The sequence below is a fragment of the Vidua macroura genome, chromosome 1, assembly GCF_024509145.1.
Source record: "Vidua macroura isolate BioBank_ID:100142 chromosome 1, ASM2450914v1, whole genome shotgun sequence".
NCBI lineage: Eukaryota > Metazoa > Chordata > Aves > Passeriformes > Viduidae > Vidua > Vidua macroura.
In genome coordinates, this window is record NC_071571.1 from 10,481,366 (window position 1) to 10,490,558 (window position 9,193).

Genomic DNA, 9,193 nt, shown 5'->3' on the forward strand with positions numbered 1-9,193 from the left:
ATAATAGCTGTTTACCCTCTCATCAACGTTTGAAGCATCAGTCATGCTTACAGTTTTTGGAAAAGTCATCAGCTTTTCTTCAACAAAATTTTTAAACTTTTTTAGTGAATTTTTTAATCTACTGAAGTAGAAATGTGAAGTTGAGTATAGGAGAGCAAATTTTCTGGAGTAAATTCCTCTACATTTTTCTGTAAAGTTTTTTTTAAGGAAAACATTCATGGATGGAAAAGGAACTAGAAATTTTTAATCCCTTGCCCTCCAGTTAATTCATTATATCATATTTTTAGCAACAGAAAGGCAGATTGGTGCTTTAAGATGTCATACAAAACTGTTGGCGCATTGTAGAACCAATATAAACAATATTCTGTTATCTAATATGCCTCTCTGAGCTGACCATCTTTACCTTATCTAAAGAACATGAAAATTACAACAGGTTAATTATCAATTAATGTATAAAAATAACTTTCAATAACCAGAAAATATACTGAGATTTTTTTCTACTGACATGGATAAACTCCTATTTGAACATACCTTAATATTTTCATGGATTAACGCAGTCAACAACAAATATCCTTAGAAATGTGAAATTATTCAGAAAATGAGGAAAAATACTTATTTTTCTATTAAAAATAAAAGGACGTTTTAACCATTGACCATTTTGCCCAATTTCTACTACCTGAGATAGGTGTGAGATAGATTAAATCAATTTCAGTTTGATTATTATCACACAAAGTTAGAATTAAGATTGCCATCTGAAGTGATGGTGCATTATAAAAATTCAAAACATTCCACTTTTGAATGTTTTTGATATTTTGGGCAGTCCTGGGAGAGTATCATGCTTTCTTGATAATAATCAGGATAAGTTACTCTTTGTTACTGCAGAGTAACAGATGTACATCCAAAGAATTTCAGTATCTCTGTGACTTAAATATTAAGTGATCATAGAAAAAATACACTCTGAGAGGAGTATATTTTTTCTTACTTGTCTTCCCAGCTGACATGGAGCTAGTTTGTTATGTTAAGACTTTGAGCATTTATGCCAACCAGATGTAGAGCCTGAATTATCAGTGACTTTTGGAAGCAAAAATGGTGCCCATCTAACATAGGCATTCACAATGTCTGCGGCACCACCTTTTCATTTTCATCATTTTCTTACTTAGCAATGAAAAAAAAAAAAAAAAAGATTGACTTGTAGTCTGAGAAGTGTGCTATAATTATCTTTACAATGTGCTCCAATTACATACTGTCTTACATCTGACATCTACCATTAGCAATTTTGCACAAATGGCAGTAAACAGATGACAATCACTGATCTCACTACTTACCTGCATCAACTGATTTCTTCTGTCTTTCTGGAAGTAGAAAGCTTTTGCATTTCTGAGGCAGTAACTTTACATTTGAGAAAGTACTGCTGTCATCATCACTTTTGCCATCACCATCCATGTAAGAATGTAAGAATGTAACTCAGCTAAATCCAAATAACTTGTACTCAGTCTTAGCTCTTTATCACCTTTTAGTCTGTGCACCTCAGTGCTGGCTCAGCTGGTTCTGGATACTTGTTCCCAAAAAGCAAGTGCACGTTTTGGTCAACCTCCAGCAAACCTAGTGCAACCTCAAGGATGCCCTCTGAGCAGTCAACCCTCATTCCTTCCCAGCTGTCCAGCAATCTTTGTTTCCTTCTGGCTAGGCTCTTCACCTGTGAGCAATTGCCATAGGTAAGCTTTTTTTTTTTTTTTTTTTTTTTTTTTTTTGAGAAAATTGTCTAATTTAATCCTGTCCTGAAACTCCCACATTTGCTTTTCTTTAGAAGGAGCCACTTCTTCCTTTTAACATTACCATGAGGTTCTGACAGCATTTCTCTGTACTCAAGTTTGCAGAAGTAGCTTCTGAGCTGAAGTCTTTTAGGACTTGCTGAGACCTGGAGAACATTTGAAGAGAACTGTACTAAAGCTTCTTCATAGAAATACTTGTTCTGGAAGATCTGGCTTCCCATTGTCTTTCAAAACTTTACTCTGAAAAAAAATTCTCACTGGCCATTTGCAAAACAAATCCTGCCAGATTTTAAACTGCAAGTGTTTGCTGTTTGCATGGCCTTTAATGAAACAGGCCAGAAGTTTTCTCCCTTGCATGATGTTTCCTTATTTGATTCAAGAGTGCAAAACCCAGGATTTTGCACTAACCTGGTTCTGCAGGCAAAGACTCCAAGCACACTCCCACTTGTTATTTAAGGGGCATGATTTATCATTGCCTCAGGGAGGCACAGAAGAGGAATGTCTTACTTGTGAATTTATGTCAATTTTTGTTAAATAATTACATGGAAGTCGAGTTCAGTTCTGGAAACAGGATTAACCAGCAGTTATTTTCATTTCTGTGTGCTCTCTGCAGATGTCTAGGTCATTGATTTAGTCTTCACCTTGCTTACGCAGCAGATTAATGAATTATGGTTGGACTTGATGAACTTAAAGGTCTGTTCTAGACTAAATGGCTCTGATTCTATGAATTAATATGTATTTCTCAAATGAGAAATCAGGGCTCAGTGTCCCCTGATGTGTGAACAAATGCACCCCATGGTGAGCACCACTGTGAGCAGTCACATCTGGCAGGAGAGGGGGACAAAACATCTGGGCAGGACCGGGGCAAGGCTCATCACAGTACTGATTTTCATTGTGCATGGACTTTTTTTTTTCTTTCCTTTCTAAGCAAAAAAGGTTAATGTTTGACTATTTATTTGGCTGAGCCTCCTTAAAGGCATGAGCTCAGTGGACCATTTTAATAACAGTAGACAGTGCTTCCTGCCCCCTCTTCTCTCTGGCCCTGGGAGCTATTCTTACCAGGAAATACTGAAAGTCCACAAACACGACATCACTGGCCTACAAACCCATGTCAGCAGCTCAGATTAATAATCTTTAAACTGTTTAACTTTCAGTGACAAGCTTTTACATTTGTATTTTAAATAGTCCAGGAAATTCAGGTCAGGATTGACAGCTGGGAACTTCAGTTCCAAAGTTTAATATTATTTCTTTCTTCATCTTCTTAATGCTTTTAAGTACAGACACCTGTCTAAGGTCTGTTGGCTTCCAGAGGCTTTGGAGCTAACAGTAAAATAATTTAATTTTTGGGGGTTATCATCCAGAGAATGGGGTAGCTGTGTAGAAAGAGAATAATATTTACTTATATCATCAGACATTGTGAAGACCACTTATTTAATAGTACTTGTGTGTTTCTCCAGGGAATGCCATGACTTCCACAGATACCATGTTTATCTAACATTAAACATTTCTTTAGCAATATAAGGAAGTAATTTTACCTAAGAACTGAGACAATTCTTATGCATTAAAATGTCTCCAGTATTTCCTTCTGGTTTTAAGACTGTCCTTGAGATTTTACAAAAATGCCCTTTCACCACAGTTAAGAGGGATAGGTTTTCACTTTCTGGGATTTAAATCTTACCTTTTGGAGAAAGCTGGAGCACTTAGTACTCTCCAAACAGGGCAACCCTGCATCGCAAGAACAGGTTTCAATCACACACCTTGATCTTGCTTCATTCTCTTTTCCTACTCTTTTTCTACTGTTTCTTGGTCTGATTTTTAGCTGATCTGTTTACTGACCTTTAAAAGCTCTCCTACATCACTTCAGAGGCAAGAGGAGGACTCTTGCCTTACTTTGCAGTGCTATCAAATGTATGAAGTGCTAAACTGCTGGAAGCACGTGAGTACCTGACCTTGGGTTTGTCTGGGTACTAATGAGCAGGGAAAAAAATAGATAGGATGAAATTCAAACCTTTGTATATTTTTGGTACAAATCTGTGTATGAACGTTTTTATTTTGATGGGAGGCCTTCAGGTCACATGGGAAGAGATTACAGATTGCTTCTAAGCAGTTTTAGTTAAAAATTATCTAAACCACTTTTGTTTCAAATTAAACCGAAGTTATCTCAGTTAGTTTGCATCAGTTGGGAACAAATCAAAACGAAGATGAAGTAAAAGTGCCATTAATTCAAAGTCAGAACGGTTACACCAGTTCAATTGGTGTGACTGTCTGTAATAGGGAAGACTTAGTGTAATGAACTATTGAAATAATTTATTCAGATGTAATTCTGCCCAAGGGAAGATTTCAAGCAATTATTTCCTTTTCCTCAACCTTCTTTGTAGAGAAAGTTCGTTAAATGTACTGATGCTTTGTCATTTTTTGTTATTGGTAAGAAAAACTTCTTCCCATTTAGTTAACTTGTGTCCTTGGTTTTCTTATGTGTAGCTCCTCTGGAAAAAATAATAAACCAGTTTGTATTGCAGGAAAGAATTTGATTCACAGTTTTTTCAAGACTTCACCCCTCTCTGAGCTGTGATGTTGATTCAGCACAGGTGAGCTAACCCCAGATCTTCATATAATGTTTTCTGGGATTTCATTTGAAAAAACTCATGATGTGACTGTTTCACACACACAAGGGAAGAGGACATTATTATGTCTTTAGCCAGAATAGCCAGTTGATATGGTTCAGTGCATTTTCAGGATGAAAATGCAGTTTATATGAATTTGATATATTCTTTCATATAATGTTTTCATTTGGCTAAGACCTTGGTTTCTGAACACACCAGGGACAAACCTCCCAAATCCCCAGCTTCATCTTTCAGTTCTAAAGCCAGATGTCTCTGTCTTCACTGCCTCTCATAATCCACACTCCTCACATTCCCTTGTGCCCTGGGACCTTAGCCACCAAACTGGGTACTTTGTGCTCCTTATGACTTTGCTTCTGAAAACCTCATCTGTGACCCAAAGCTTTGGGCAGGGCACATCAGTCCCGGGGGCTTTTTTGCTCAGCCTGGATGAGGGATCAGCCTGGGCTGTGACAAGTGGATATTCTGTCTCTGAAAGCAAGAGAGAGCCTGCAGGGATGGTGGTGAAGGAGATGCTGCAGGAGGGTGAGGAGAGAGCTGCTGGCCCTTAGGATCAGAGCAAGCAAGGGATGTGAAATGCTCCTGCTCCTAGGAACTGCTGCGTACTCACTTTTCCAGGAGACATTAATGCCAAGACCTGGTGGCACGTGCTCACCTTTTGCCAGTGACACCTGAATGGCTTTGCCAGTGACACCTGAATGGCTCTCCACCTACCCCATTATTTCAGCTTTCTTCGGGCACCTAAAAGGATGGGCCAAAATTTTGTCCCTTTCATGCTTATTTCTGTTACAGAAAGGGGGGTAACGCCCCCCCCACCCCGTGTTGTCTTGTTTTTAAATGCCACAGGAAAAGCATTCTTTTCATGTAGCTTGAAAGCATAAAATAGATGTTGCAAAATCAATCAATGTTATTGTATGTAATGGATACTTTTGAACAAAATTGCCTTCAGGTTTTTTGGTATGTTACAGTGTAACCATTCATGGACAATTTTTCTTATTGGAAACTACTTGCAGTTTAGTGAAAGGGGTAATGCTGGGGCACAATTGTGATGGATAGGTTCATGGAAAGGCATACATCAGAAAAGAATATTCTGTGTAATGCAGATATGATTTATTATTTTAGGGATATCACATAAAGGTTAAATTACCACTGTGAACAAAGTAGCACTTAGAAACTCTTGAGTTACTCTGCTATCAGTTCTTTGATCAACTCAGAATTTCATATGCTTTTAGGATCATTGCTTGTTATGTGGTTGTACTGTGGAATTGAGAGATAGATAGTTTTGCCTTTCCTTCAAAAATCTAGATTGTTATTATTATTGCTATTAGGAAAGAAATTCTATAATGGCTTTTCTAATACAGGCTTAAATGATACTAATAAAGCAAAGTACTTAGTTCACTAGCATGTCAATAAACCATTAAAACAATCCATATATAATGCTAGTTCTAATTGGTAGTATATTAAGAGCCTGAGTTTTTCTTAGGGAGACAGAATACATACCTCCTGCTTTCAACTGGAGTTACATTGGTTGTGGAGAGTTGTACTGGATGACTACTGGGAATTTTGCTTGGTTTGGATTTGTGTCCTTTTTGTTCAAATACAAGATAAAAAATGTACAATGTTTTTTACTCTGTCTTTCTGCGGTAAATATATATCAGAATTTTTACATTTGGCTTTCCCTGATGGAGGGCAAGAGAGAGAGACACCTTTTCACTTCCTTTGAACTGTAATGAAGGAGTGGGGGTTTCAGCCCTGCTCCTCCTCAGTGCCCAGTCCCCGTAGCAAGGCCCTACACCTCAGTGCACCCAGGCTTGACCTATAGCCCTTCTTTCTGGGACAGCAACTGGGGTGTCCTTCCTCTGCCCATCATCCATTTCCACAAAGTCTGCAGCACTCCAGTGTCTTTTTCTCCTCTGCCAAATTCAGCAGAAAAGGATAAAGGCAAGAAGTCACGTTTATCTTTAAAAAAAAAAAAAAAATTGAATTGAAAAAAAGGAGCTTAAGGGGTTTTTTCTCTTTGTATGTTACTTACAGTCAAAAAGCTAGAAGATTATATTCAATGCCAAAAGGATTGATACATGAGTAAAAGCTGCATGGGAAAATCCTGTATTGAATTATTTTTGTTGGAAGGCACCTTAAAGATGATCTAGCATTTGGGTAGGGACACCTTCCACTAGACCAGGTTACTCAAAGTCCCATCCAATCTGACCTTCCTCTCATTGGTTTAAAATGTTCCCAAACTGTAGCCATTAATAGGCTTTCTAGTACTCATATGAATATTCAAAGACATTTTGTAGTCAAATCATGTTTTACAAGGCCACAGAGAAGAACACTTGACACAGCTTTTGCATCAGATGTACATTAATCAGGACTTAGATACCTCAAGTAGAAATTACTTCAGAAAAAATGTTGTTTTTAATGCAGAAGTATCTTTCAGATATGTAGTTAGATGGTTTCTGTCTTTAATAAGTGTAAATTAAAGCATATCCAGTGCAGTTCATGTTGGGAGATAGCAAAGGAGGTACAGAGTCAGGAAATGGGAATGTCAGAACAGTTAAAATGAGAATATGGAACGGAGCTCACCACAAACCTTAACCCAGAGTTTACTTGGTACTTGGCCATGCCTCTTGGAAAAATTTGATCTAGACTATTATTAAATGAGACTTTTTTAATACAAAAATCAAGCCATGCTCAGCAATATGCAAAAGGTCAGGGAAGAAACCCTGAAACTTGAGTGCTCTTGCTGCTACTCTAGGTTATTTCTGAATGCACAGGAGCATCCAGCTAGCAAGTTACACAGCTTTCTTTGGAGTACAAAAATCCATGTATTGTCCAGTGAAAAGGTGATGACAGCTCTTGAGACACCCAGCACTGCATGTGTAACTTATGAACAGTGTACCCTGACTGTGATTATATTTTGCCTTAGTCACTGCATGAAAAGGGTGACTGGTTCAGTGCAGACAGAGGTAGAAATGCTTTGCTTTCTACTACCCCTGACATTAAAATGCTGACACAACACCTTAGGTAATTAATACCAAAAAAAAAAAAAAAAAAAAAAAAAAAGAATCAAAAACCCTGGAATATATTTAATGCCAACAGATTTAAGCAGCCTGGTTTCCAGCTTTTCTGGATCCCATTAAATCCACAACAAGATTCTGTATTCAGCACCACTACAGATCAAAGCAACTTTTAAGGACCTTTAGAGACCCACTCAACAAAGCAACAGCACAGGGGCTGGCAGCCCCTCAATGAACAGTGTCAGGTGCTCCTTTCTCTCCCAAAGCTGGAGCTGGAGGGTGCTGGTAGTGCCCGATTTTCCTGAGCCTGAACCAGAAAAATGGTGAGTGTCCACCTTGCAGTGAAGGATGTGACTCCTGGCTGGACACACTATTGGCCATCAGCTGGGCCACTGTCAGGGAGAACATGGTCACTCCTGCCAGCTTGCAAATCAGTTCTGCTCAATGTCTTACTTCACATTTGCCAGAGGGCAAGGACATGTACATGGTGAGGGGCAGTGGCTCAGGTGGTCTGTGATGACTCATTAAACGGTGGAAATTCAATTGTTTGCCTTTAACCTATGCTTTCTCCATTCTGGTATGTACATCTTTTGCTTTCTTTATGAAACCTGGGTTCTAATTTATATTCTTGATGCACAGAAATAACATCCACTTCTGAATGCATTTTGAAATGTGCCTCGCGGGGTATAGCTTAGTGAACATGTGAAACAATTTTCCAACTCACTTTCAGCAAGCAAGCTATATTTGCATCAGTACCATCTTGCATTAGTCCTACCCACACAGCAAGAAGTGTCTGAGTATTATCAGTGATATTGCACAGAATTAACATGCAAAGCCCAGTAAAAGCAGGGCCATGTTTCCTGGGTAGTGAGAAAACTCTACAACCCTTACACCCCATCAGATTTCTTTCAAGCATTACAAGCAACTGGTTCTGAGGACACTGGAATGACATTCAGTTAACATGCATTTTTCCTTCTCCTTTCTGGTTACATTGATTATTTTTGCTATGGGATTCTTGAAGATTATAGGCTATCAGGGGATTTTCCACAGTGCTATGTATCCATCAGACATTCTGGGAGGTTTATGGGAACAGCAAACCCTTGGTTTCCCATGTCATCCTCAATAGGATTGATAGTTATAGAATGCAGGTACTGGAAGACTGGAAGACACTGGAAGATGAGCTTTGCAATTATAGATTCAAGCTAGCACAGCTGGAGAAAATAAATATCCTGCCAGAAAAAAAAGGTGTGGAAAAAACAACTGTGGAAAATTTGGGGAAGCAAGCATGTGAATTTGCTTCATCATAAGGTTGGGAAAGATACTGCAATGGAAATATTTCTTTACTTAAGCTTGGCTTACAGCACTCATTTCCCCAGGATCAAGGCTTGGTGCTTCTATCTGTCCCTAGACCAATATGAAAGACTGGGAAAGAGGTCCTGAGTGCTCACTCTCAGTGATCAGACCATACAACTTGTGTTTTCAGCCTAATCTAGAACTCATAAAGATGGAAGATTTATTGAAGTGCTTTTAAATTCAGGCTAAGGTGTCTTTATGGACTTGGCCCCAGTGGAACTCGAATTGCATCTCCACCAGCCCAGCCCAGCCCAGCCATGCTTTTCACGTGGGTTAGAGTGAAACCCTTCCCTGGTGGAGCAGGTCTGCATGGATCACAAGCAGAAGTTCTCACCTCAGTGCCTGAGTGCAAGCTCTGTGTTGCCTGAGACAAGATCTGAAGTGCTCTCTCTAGTGGAGGCTGGGTGCTCCAAGCAGTGCAGCCCGGGAT